At 43.8% G+C, this 12,789-nt stretch overlaps 1 long non-coding RNA gene across 3 annotated transcripts in view; it reads right to left on the bottom strand.

Annotated features, from left to right (window-relative positions):
• Positions 1-12,789, bottom strand: part of LOC110363684 (uncharacterized) — a 58,425-nt gene that overhangs the window by 44,058 nt on the left and 1,578 nt on the right. For all 3 annotated transcript variants that reach the window (XR_010474249.1, XR_010474250.1, XR_010474251.1), the window contains exon 2: positions 5,533-5,794. This is a non-coding gene — a long non-coding RNA (uncharacterized LOC110363684). The remainder of the gene's footprint in view (positions 1-5,532; positions 5,795-12,789) is intronic.

Genomic DNA, 12,789 nt, shown 5'->3' with positions numbered 1-12,789 from the left:
CCAAGCTTCTCCTGTTCCTTTCCACCCATTTCCCCATCATGTGCATCCCTGTTCATCCAGAGATTGCCCTGTCCTTCAAAACAGAGTTCAGTCCCACAGCTCCTGTTGGATTTACTGAACGCTTCCCTGATCACCTGAATTCTTGGTGATCTGAGCTTATTTAATGTGCCTGGGAGACTCAGCGAATCAAGGTGGCACGAGATGTGATCTACAGGATGTGACTGATGTTAAATTGACTAGAAGATAATTAGATGCTAATATCAGCATTGTGTGGGGATGACATGAATGTCACTATCTAACACATCTGTGTCATTTCTGAGTGACTTGGGTGTCACCTTAGAGCCAGTTCCAGGCGCGCTGATGGTGGCAATGATGGGATGATTGCAATATCACCTGTGAGGAGGCTGTGCTGGCAGGGGAGCCAGACACCGGCACCGCGGCACGCTGGAACACTGCGGCACCGCACCGGCACACGGCCTGCACCCAGAGCAGAGCCAGCAAACAAAATGAACCGAAATATTATCACTTTCTTCCCTCTCACCTGAGCTCCTCCCTCACCTGTGCACACACTGGAAAACTCTCTGTCTCCCCTATCTCTGAAGTTCAGACCTAGTAATCCTGACTTAACAACCACAGCCCATGCCATGCACAGAACCTGGATGAAGAGGAGATCTTGGTGGCTTTTCTCTTCTTTTCTCTCCCCTCAGCCCTGGAGGAGCACACTGTCCCATGTGAATGCAGCCCTCAGTCATCAAAGTCTAATCAGGTATTAATTATAATGTTATACGTGGGACAAGAAATTCTGTCCCTTTAAAATGTACAGGATTCCCAACTCTGATGATACTGAAGCTACAATATTTACACTGATCCATGAAAGAAAATGCCTATTTAAACACCAAACCACTGCAGAAATGGAGCGTTCTTGAGGAATTCCACACCGCTGGCAAGAATTTCACATGGACACGTCCATCTCCAACTCCTCAGCGTCAGGGAAGTGTTTGTGACAAAATAAATGCTTGGTGTTTAAATGCAGTAATAGAAGGTTTCCAATGCCCTCGAGCATGGACTTCCCTCCCAGCAGATATAATGAGAGGGTAACCGAGAGTTCAGCACCCACCACGCACACATCTCCTCTGCTTTTATGAGATCTGATATGTAAAAACTGTGCTCTTCTGTGCCACAAAACAGAAATTATTTTAATCTCAGTTGGATTTTATCAGACATGCTGTACCTATCAGCTCTTTGACACAAAAATCAAAGAAAAATACTCAAAATAAAAGGAGACAGACATAAAATGAAAAAGGAAGAGGATACCTATAAAAATATTATTAACTTCAAATGCACAAATACATTTCAAAGCCTCCAATTTTTTTAAAAAAAGTTGTTGTATTCAGATGTCCAACTCGGAACAAAGACAAGCAGGAGTAGGCCCATTGCTCAGAATGAAACCATTCCTACCTGTCCCAGCTTTGAATTCAGTTGAGAAATCAATACTGGCCTTTGCATTTTAATTATACTCTGAAAACTTCCTTAGTTAGGGGGCACGTGCAGACAATCTGTGTCCTAGTAAACACCTTTACCTATGGTTTGTGAGATCCAGGAACATACATCTGAAGCTTAAATGCCTTGTGCTGGGCACTCTGGGAAGCTCGATACTAGAGTTAAGCTGCAAGGCACCAAACCACTGAACACAAACTGGCACGAGATGAGCTGCCATCAGCTGCTGCCACCGCGTCCTGAGGACAAAACCTGCCGATCGTCCCCACCTGCCAGCTCCTGTTTAAACAGCCCCGGTCCCAGGGACTGTCCTGGACTGGCAAACAGTTTATCTCTGCACTTAGGTGTGTAACTGCCCCTTTACACTCATTCTCAGTTGGAGCTCCTGAGCGCTGGGCACGTTCCGAGGCCTGACACTAGAACATGCAGAGCAGCACATTAAGGCACCAAAAAGGGGAACTTAAAAGTCATTGCCATGGCTACATGACAACTTATTTTGCAGTATAATATGTTTTATCAAGTATGTATGATCCCATTAAATATATAATATTTATTTTTAGCATTTCATTTCTGATAATAGCCTTTTAATGATAATCATGGTCTTTTAATGATTGTAATAATTAGTCTCTTATAAATCAACATGTCTCTTATAAATCAACATTTAACATAAATGTTAAATATGCTGAAATTCTTTAAAAATATTTATTTTGCCCTGCACTTTACAAGCTGCTTTGCTCTTTTGCAGTGTCAGGAATCTGTTTAGACCCACATTCAAAAGTCGTCCTGAGCCGAATTTCTGTGAGAGGCTCCTCAGACCCATTTCTTCTGTCCTTAAGGATGTGATAAAGATGGCAAAATCAGGCATCCATTGTTTGCCCATGAAGTGCATTCTTCATCTTGTTATTAACCAGAAACTATTACAGGACTAAATCTTGGCAATGAACTTGTAAACAAAGGGCTCAGAACAACAACTACAACAAACCACTTCAGAAATAGCGCATCTATGCAGCTAAAGGCATCGCCTGGTCTCAGGTGTCAATACAACCAGTAATATTGCTTTACGGACTCACTTTCTTTCTTGTAGGGCTAATATTAGAGAGCTAAGTAGCTTATAACTTTCCCATTCTTTGAAAAACCCACATCCTTTCAGTCTTTCTTGTTAAAAAATATTGACAGCTTTCAGACAGGTTTCAGCAAGATTTCCAGAAGGGAAATTCATTTGATCTTGCAGTGCCCCACATTACACAGGAAGGTTTAATTATACATCTAACTCACCCATTTTGACATAGTTTCATTAGATTTTTATTAAAGACAGGGCTAGGCAAAGAGAGGATCATTTGTAATTCTTTTTATTTTTTTCTTTTTTTTAAAGGGCAAAGTAGCCACCGTGGAAGTGTTTCCATGTGTCTGCCCAGCAGCCACAGGTACAGACCAGACAGATTCCCCTTGTTGGACACGCAAGAGCAAGACGATTTTTTTTTTTTCCAAATAAATAGAAGATTCACCAAAAAGATTGAAATGCACTTGACAGAGGCTTTGCATGGATTAGATTTGGGTCACACTGAGGCTCTAATTCCATCAGAAGACAAACATATAAGCATTTGGCTGAGCTGAAGTCATTTCCCATCCACCTAGCTTTGAAAGCAGGTGCTCAGTTATTTTAAAGATTTCCAGCCTCCTTTCAAGGTTACTTGGGCTCAGCCAAGAGCTTCAAATACCTTTGGAAAAGACCCAGATGAACAGAGCAGAGCATGGTGACGTGCAGAGCACGGCAATGATGTGCAGACCATGGAGATGTGCAGACCACAGAGATGTGCAGACCATGCACTAAAGCTGGGGCCATGCAGCAGCATCCCATGTAAACACAGCAAACCTACGCTACCTCCTGCTCTCTTCCCATGCTGTGGCAGCAGAGGTGAGGGCAGCACTGCTCCACAGCAATTTCGGTGGCAATTAATGAGCAGCACTTCAGTTTCCAAGGAGAAGTCTCTTAACGTTTTCTGTAATCAGACACAAAGGGACTCTGAAGAGAGAAAAATGGGGTTTCAGGTCCTAGCCAGCACCTCAGGATAAATGAACGCCATCAAATGACAGTGTGTCCCTTGGCTTTTGTGCCTGTCCTTGCTTGGGCAGCTTGGTCCCAGAAGCGATGTGACAGACCGACCAGCACCAGCCCCTCTCTGATGCTTCCTGGTCTGGTCCCAGCTGCCCTGGAACCCAACACGAGCCCTGCCCAGGCTGGTAGCGAGCTAACCCAGCTCTAAGGACAGTTTTATTTAAAACAGACAACACTAAACCACATTTGAAACCTGGTAGCGCTCTCGATAGCATCACATCAGGCCGGGTCTGAGATGACCACACCTCGTACAGCCAAGCTCAGCTGCAGCACAGCTGTCCAGGGACACTGTCTGACCGCAAGCAACCAGCACAGTTCTACATCCTGTTACATCAGGAAGCACTGGGACAGCCTTATCCAGGTAACAGCTCCACCACAGAGCAGGCAGCACCGCCAGAGTAGCGTTTGCTCTGGTGGTTTTTGGTGGTGCAAACGCTGTGCTCTGGACAGGCATGGAGGCAGAGGTGAGGTGTCTGCCGCTGGGTAAGGACAACGCCTGGGAAACCCGGCTGTGTCCCAAGAGGACACCGAGCACGCAGCGCTGTGTGCACAGGGATGCAGCCCCTCCTGTGCTGCTGTCTCTCCTCTCCTGTACCCCAGCTCACCAGACCCCATCCTGCACACCCGCTGCAGCGGGATGGCCAAGAGATGGAAGGAGCATCTCCACCCAGCCCGAAAATTACATATTTGCCAGATCTATGAATCCATTATCATGCATCCACACATATTTTAACATTTTCAATGGAGAAAAACTCAATTTAACCAATAATTATAGCAGATCCCCTCTTTATAGTAACAATGGAAGGAGACCATTATCACCACTGCTTGTGGCAACAACTTGAACAAAAACGGGTTAGAGGGGAAAAAAATAATTAGAATGAGACATGCATGCCTGACTCTGAAAGAAAGATTGTTTATGCCTAATACATTAGAGAAATTGCTCAAGAAGAGTTCAGCGAGAACCTGGCTTATCTGTCACGTGCAGCACGCTGGCTCCACAGGCTGCACAAGCCCGACGGCTACAAACCATCTCCAGCAGCCGGCACAAGGGAACATCCCCCACAGACACTTCACAGCTTTATCTTCAAGAGACTCTTGGGAAAAAGCGAGATGGAGAAGAGCAGGAGCATCATCTGCCCGCACCTGCCTCAGGAGAACTGCTCGGCACTGCTCGTTGTTGTAAATGGGAAGGAAAGCCGTGTGGCTTTCCTGGAACCAGAACACGCGTCCTGCACATCGGCACCGGGTGTGGGCACCCCAAAACACCCACCCTGACCGTTCAGCACCCTCACGGACCAGCGTCTCATCCTGCTCATAAGGGGTAAGTGGGCAGAACACGCAAATGCTTGGGGCTCCCTCCAGGCAGAAAGACACCAGGATCCACCCGGAGAGTCTCAGACAAGGGGGAGGCAGTGGTGAGGGTGTGCGCTAAGGCATGTGTACCTCTATACATGTATGTATAAATATTACTGATTTCTTTAGGTGGGCATGGGGTGCTTCATACACACAGGAGACTTCTCAAAGCAATTCCAGTCAGCAGAGACCCTCCTGCCCCACACCGTACCCGAGGATGGATGGAGATGAGAAAAGTTCACTTCACTGCCTGGTCTCTGTTAACACCTGCAGTCCCCACACTGCAGCCGGGCTCCATCAGTGGAGTTAAAAAATACAGAAAACCAGAGTTCTCTGCTTAATATACAAAAGAGTCAAAAGCCTCTAGAACCACAGCTGGGGTAAATACCCTGACTAAAGAGTTATACATTAACAAAAAACCCCCCACAAACAAACCCCCACCAATGTATACATTTAGTAGTCAGGGTGGGCTGTGCTGTTCACAGAATTCCAATATTTAAGGAAGGAATGTGAGTTCACGGAAACCAAATACAGAAATGCCAGTTATATCACCTAAAACCACTCACCCTGTGCCGAGTTCGTCATTCACATCTGTTGGGTGTTCTCCAATTCCATAACACAGAGGAGATGGCTGTGGATTCAGGCACGGGATGTTGATCCCCTGGCTCTGCCACGCCTTGGGAATTCTCTCTGGCTCCAGCACTGCAGACACAGCCCAATTCTCTCCAGGGTAAACCACCTATCGCTGCAGGGACCTGGGATGTTCTGGGGCTTCGGACCCCGCTCCTCAGGGGGATGACAACAGGTCCCTGGTCCTCAGGAGCATTCCTGCAGAAATAGAGCACCACTTTGTGTCAGAGGCTGTTCTTTTATGCTTATATATCTGTGGTGCACAGCACAGGGCTGTTGGGTTTTGTTTTTGTGACAGGAGAAAACAAAAAAAGGGACTCAGCTAGTTCTCTGGGTATCTGCCAAAAGCTATAAAATAAAAACAAACAATAAAGACACAAGCTGCTTCTAACTCCCCAGGCCAGGTATTAACCAGCCTCAGTATATCAGCCCTAACCGCAGCATCGTGCAAGTGCAGACATTTGTCCTTGCCTTGTTATCCATCCTTGAACGCTGAGTGACCCTGTCTGCCCCGCACGGTTCCAGGGCCACGGACGGCAGAGCGTTTGGAGACACAGGTGCAGGTCTGAAAAGCACCACAGAACACAGGGGTTTCCAGTGAACCGATGACATGTGGCTGTCTGTACAGCGTTCCACATGAGGGATGCTCCAGCACGGCAAACCCAGCTGACTCATGCTGGGCGGACGGGATGGACTTGCACACGTGGGGTTTGGACAGATGCAGCAAGTGACCCTGTTCCAGGAGTGGTGACAGTGCCTGTGACATGGCAGTGATGTCCCGTGGGCAAAGCGCTGACAGCGAGGAGGTGCGGGGTCACCCAGGACACCCATGTGCTGTCCAGCACAAGTGACCTCGGCCACCAGCAAGGACGTGTGGAAAATCACACACAGCTCTGGGTGTCCAGGTCACTGTCCTGCAACCCCAAAACTGGAGTGGCTGATACAGTGGTACGAAGCGTGGGTTTCTGGAGGAGTCTTCATAAAAGACGCTGCCAAGCAGCCCATTGTGCGGGCAGCTCCGACCGGCCCAAAAAGCAGAAGAAAAATCTCTTTTCTTTCCTTCTTTCCTTCCCCATCTTTGAAGGAATAAGTCCCCAAAGGACATTAGTGCAACCAGTAGCAGAATAGTGTATTTATAATAAATAAGTGAACAGAAACAAAAGCTTTGTATTAAAGAAAAAAAGTACTGTATTGAAAAGGGGAAAGGAAAGTGCTGGCAATAAACAGAAAATAAGAATATTGAAAGTACTGCCAAGAGCGGTACAAAATAATCATTCATGTCTTCTTGCATTAGCATCACTTTTTCATGGAGCACACCTAGAGAATGCAAAGCACACAAGGTTTCCTTACAAAACCCCTCATTTCCATTCAAGTCCGAAGTTACAGGCTGGAGCTGATGGGGTGAGAGTCCCCAGCGATGCTACAGCTGAAGGCTGGGATCCGTGGGATTTACACAGCCCTGCAATGTGGGCTGCAGGAAAAACCACAAAAATACGACGATTCTCAATGCGCGTTTGATCCTGGGGAGCTTGAACCAAACCCTGACCACAACATCACTTGTAGACTAAAATGTCGGTCATGGGTCTTCATTTTCCTGGGGAGGAAACAGCTCAGCACCCACCTGCCCAATTCAGCGTCAGGCCTGGAAGGTTCCCAACAGCCAGAAATAGAGATTGTCCTCCACTCACTGCACACTTCTCTGGATTTCCTCTACTGAGCACCTACAGTGTGCTTCTCAATGGCAATTTCTGAAAGGATTTATTAACATCAGGACCAACAGTTACCAAATATTCAGTGATTATATCAAAAATAGATACTTGTAAACAATGTTGTAAAGATTATATTGTGGACTTCTGTGAGCATTTCCTTCATACTTTCTAAAGATTTTACTTTTTTTTTTAAAAAAATGAATACTGAATAGATGCTGCCATCTACTGGAAAGTATAACTTAATCAAGCAAAATTTAAGTGTTTTTCCCCAAAAACCTTGAGAGGGCATCAACTTTACTTCCTTACAGTTGCTCTGCTGAATTCAAAAGGACTAACTCTGTGGCTTAACATTAAGCATATACAGAAAGACTAGATCTAAACCAGTGGCAAACAAGCTAGGACTGTAAATAAAAAATTAACAAATACGCCTCAGTACTTTGTTTGCCCCATCATAGGAGGAAAACTCACTGCAGTAGCTTGTACCCACTGCACCTCGGAGCTTGTGTTCCTCAAGGATGGGGTCTGTGTACAGCCCTTACTGCTGCCTCAGGAGACACACATCATCATCATCATCATCATCATCATTAGTAGCAGTAGTAGTAGTCCTAGTAGTAGTAGTGGTGGTGGTGGTGGTGGTGGTGGTGGTTGTTGTTATTGTATTAGGGAACCACCAGCCTTTCCTATTCAGACAACGCAGCTTTTCTGGCATTGGATAAAGGAAAGCCAAAATATTTAACTAGAACTACAGAACATAGGGAGGACAGGAAAGACATGGCAATAAGGTCTAGAACGAAGCATTTTGAAAAGCACAAGGTATTATGTTATAAAAAGAGCTTACAGAAATAAGAGCTGTCCATGGGTTCATCTGTAAATTCAATATATCTGTTAAAAGACGGCACTGGGGGAAGAAATAAACAGAATAATCTCCGTCAAATGAATCTGGGAAGAAAACAATAGCAGATGATGCCCAAAGAGGAAAAGTACAAAGGGAAGGAAAAGTCCTTCACTCAAATATTCACTACTGAATAACCACAGCCAGATAGTTACAGATTATTCAGGTAAAAGTATTGGTGCAAAAATGGTTTTGAAGGGATCTGAAGGAGGCAGCCTCAGACCTCACCTGCCATTGACCGTACAGGTCAGCTTTACATTTATGTATGAGACAACTGGGGGGGTTGGTTGTTGCACTGTGGTTTTTTTAATTTATTTATTTATAACAAGTATTAATGTATTTTAATTTAAACATATTGCCCCGTGGGACTCATTAGCAGTTTAACAAAATGCCTGGGTAAAAATGCTTGGCAGATAAAAGGACAGAATTTTAAAATATTGCATGTCTGCAAAAATAATCTAGATGAATGATGAAGGTGTCAGAGAACTGCTCAACCACATCAAACAATGAAAACGCTCTTGGAGATGGGCTATTTAAATATTAAATAAATACACAGAATTTCTGCAAATGCTGAACAGGAGATATGACGGAACGTTATTTTTCCTAATCTGTTCATACTGTAATTATGGACTCTATACTCCAGCTAAAAAGATCATTTATCTTATGCTGAGTATTTCAATTGCTTTTTCTCCAATAAATTCCAGATATTACCTTCAGCTGGTAACTAAGCACAGCAAAGACGTTTCAGGCACAGCTTGTAAAATATTTAAGATTCATCTAACATATGACTTTTACAAAATACATTATCTACATTCTTATGAAAGCTCTTCCTAACCAAATGATGTATTGCTAAAAAGTTACTTGATTCTATCCCAAAACACTAATTTTAGGGGGGAAAAAAAAGGCTATTTAAAGGCAGATATTCTGAACTGTATTCCCGTTTTTTTGTAATACCACCAATGATGTGAATACAGCTAGAAAGACACTGTTAGTTATCTAGTCCAACCATCTAGATAACAGAACCAACTTGAATTCTGTGATTCCCACATGAAGCCCATCATTTCTGGCTGCCTGTTGCAGAGACACCCGTCCCATCTGATTCCATGGCTGCAAGTGATGGACCACGAACTGAAGCGGGCTGCTTTCACAGCAAATTGCGCTGCTTAAACAACTTCAACTTACTCATTCTCCCAATCTGCCCACAGCATCAGCTTCCTGTCAGAGCAAGACCCTCTGCAGAGGTTCTCACAGCCCATCATCTCTCTCTCATGGACCAGCATCAACTCATGGACCAGCATCTCTTCACCTCCACCAGACAACCCAGACCAACCCAGCATCCCCCATGTCTCTAACTGATTTATCTTCTGTAACACCATCACTGTTTCTCATTCCGCTTAGACTGAAGAATAAACAGCTTCAGGGGAGTGAGCAGCTCTTAATGATGTTTTATGTATAGTTTATTAATTTACTATTAATCACCAGCATAAATCAACAGAGCACAGCTGATGGCCTTGGTGACACGGAGGTCACAAATCAAGGACTCAGTGACATGGCTGTCACTTGCTACAGAACTTTTACAAACACTATGAAACACAGAATGGAAGTGGATTCTCCAGTCTCTCAGATCCAACAAACACAGAACTTCACATTTATTTTTAAGTCAATTTTCAGAGAAAATGGCAACTTCTAAAGTGCCTTTAAACAGACTACTTATAAATAAAGTGATAAAAAAGCAATTTCTGTGTATAGCAAAAAATTGCATTAAGCAATTTACTTTCACCATACATTTAAAAAAATTAACCTTTCAAAATCTTACGTTAACCGAAACAGGATATATTCTAAAATACATGCTTGAGTCATTTTTTTTCATACTAATAATAACTTAAGTTAGGAAACACTTAAAGTTTTGCATCACTAATTTCAATTCTGTGTTCAATTCAACACACTGTGCAACACAGAAATAAAGTGCTTGTGTCTAACCCAAGCAAGATACTACTAAGCAAATATTTTCAGCAGCAGCATGGCAGAGTATAGATATTTCTGATGCCAAGTAAAGAGGAGTTGCTGCTCTGTTCCCAGCACAGCACAGCCCTGCAGGGTCTCTGCAGCCAGGATGGGCGCACAGGCGCCATCCCCACAGCCCCATTTGCAGTGTGGAGTGTTCAGAGACATACTTTCCATCCCTAAAATTGTATATCGACTGCTAATATTTATTAATTTGTCCTCTGTTTTCCTCAACAGTTCTTTGGCTCTTCTTTATGGTATCTTCACCTTCCCTCTGTCAATTCTTCACCAAGCCCATGTCAAAGGAACACGCCAAGCACTGAAGACACTTCGTGAACACTCAAATGTTTTTGTTTCTTGCTGCCCAAGAACCGAGTACGCCTTTGCCTCACATCTTCAATGATCTTGACGTTTTCAGTTGACGCTGTTGTAAAGCTCTTTCCCTTCTCAAGACCTCTTCTCCAAGAGTTTTCTGAATTCCTCATTGTTTTTCTTCAAGAAACCCTTGAAGACCCTGGCTGCTCTTCCCCATCAAGGTACCCACTGTGACCCTGTGCAGCATCCAAGCGGAGCAGCTGCCTTGGTCATGCTCTGAGCGGGAGCAAAATGAACCGAGTCCAACCTTCCAGCCAGGTCGCTCTTTTCCGAATTAACCAGGCAGATTCCGGCACCATCTGACGGAGCAGAACCACCACAAAAAGAGAGCTGTGGGGCAGCGTCCCCCAGGGGGACCCTCGCTGCCAAACCTGGTACCGCTGCAAAGCACAAACTGCACTCCATTCTCTGTACCAGTGCTCCCCATCTTCAGAGGAACCACGAAGAAGACAATACAGCATTAAAACCAGTCTTTGGAATATAAAAATGCACGATCATGGTGTTTGTTAGAATTTAGCATTTGCTGATGACAGATCTATTGTGTAAGACAAGTTACTGCCTTGCTGTGTTGAATTAAATATCACTGTGCTTTGAAACACGACTTGGTCATGTTGTCCTCTGCACCCCACGCCATCAGCTCCCAAAATCTGCCTGTTCAAACACACAATACACAAATACACAATTTCTATACCCTAAACTCTACAAAGTAAGTAAAAATGAATAATTTCCTGAAAGTTTCACAACTTCCTACAGTAGCTGCTTTTTAAAACAGACTTTAAAAAATCTTCTGACAGTGCAAAATTCACTGCATAACATTGTATACAAGTAGAAGATAATAATACAAATGATGTTTCTGCATGTTCATATTTAACATGTATTCCTTCTCTACTGGCACAATAGTGCCTCCAATATTTCCCTTGAAATTATGCATCACATTTATGTGAAACCATATATTCCATCTTCTATATTCACACTTCAAATCCAATTTTCCTGGTTTTATAATCCTGATGTAACTCGACTAAAATAGTGTCTGTTTAACTTTATTTACAAAGAAAATTCTCACAGCATGACCATATACAAGACTGAGTTATTTTTGTAGGGGATTATTTTACAAAACCAGCATTCTCTTTCTCAGATCACTATAGAGCCTCGGCTTTTCTCCTTGCGCGCTGCCATAAAAAGCAATACAAACAAAATACAGCGCCCCTTCTTCTGCACGGTTTTCCGTGCTTTCCACTGCTAGCACTTTGGAGCAGCGTGAATAATTAATCAAGGCTAGATTAAAAAGGATCAGCCTGTCCCCTCCCAGGACAAGGGATCTTCAGGGAAGATCGCCCAGGGCAGGACTCGCCAAGGTTAATACGTCAGAATTGTGTATTAACCTGCTAACTGCTTCCTTGTTAGTGCAGTTTCACTAACTGCTATTTGCAGTACATATCCAAGCACCTAATACCTAATGACAGTTATTATCCTGGCAGACGATGCACAACATGACACACATGCAGCATGAACGTGAGGATGGGTATCAAGAACTAAACACAATTAGACAGTCACTTTTTTGCAACTGAATGGATAATAATTACCATCTTATCAACATTTGTGTAACCATGGCTGTATGTTTTATAAGCATCAGCGCAATTGTCATGTTTGTATCCAAACGTTTTCATAACAGAACACAAACAAACGCTGAAGGCCGTAATATTTAGAAACAATCAGTACCATCAGCTCCAAAACAAACTTGATTTCCAGCCCTCATCACAAACCTCCCCCAAGACAGGACCACTGAGCAGAGCTCAGCCCTCCAGCCACCCCGGGACACAGAGCAGGGACATAGGGACACTGGGGACACAGGGGACACGGGGACATGGGGACATCAGGACCAGCCCCACGCCACAGCAAGAGCAGTGCAAGTAGGATTTAATATAAATTAATTCCTCAGGCAGGTGCTACAGGGTTTAATATAAATGAATTCCTCAGCAATACTTCATTGCAAGCATTAGGGCCCCAATTATAGCTTCAAAGGCTTGCTGCAGTTAAAAATAAATTAGTATTATTGTCAGTAAACCATTAATTACTTTGTATCTCTAGTAGTTTCCTAAATGACTTGTAAATTAGCATGTATTTTAATCACACTGTGAAAACTGTGTCACTATTGAGCGAAATATATGAGTTATAAAAGACACCTCAAACTGATTTATTATATACAGACAGAC

Source organism: Columba livia, chromosome 8 (genome assembly GCF_036013475.1).
Source record: "Columba livia isolate bColLiv1 breed racing homer chromosome 8, bColLiv1.pat.W.v2, whole genome shotgun sequence".
In the NCBI taxonomy this organism is placed as follows: Eukaryota; Metazoa; Chordata; class Aves; order Columbiformes; family Columbidae; genus Columba; species Columba livia.
Note: the sequence above shows the minus strand (reverse complement) of the source record. Positions and strands in the feature narration are given on the sequence as shown.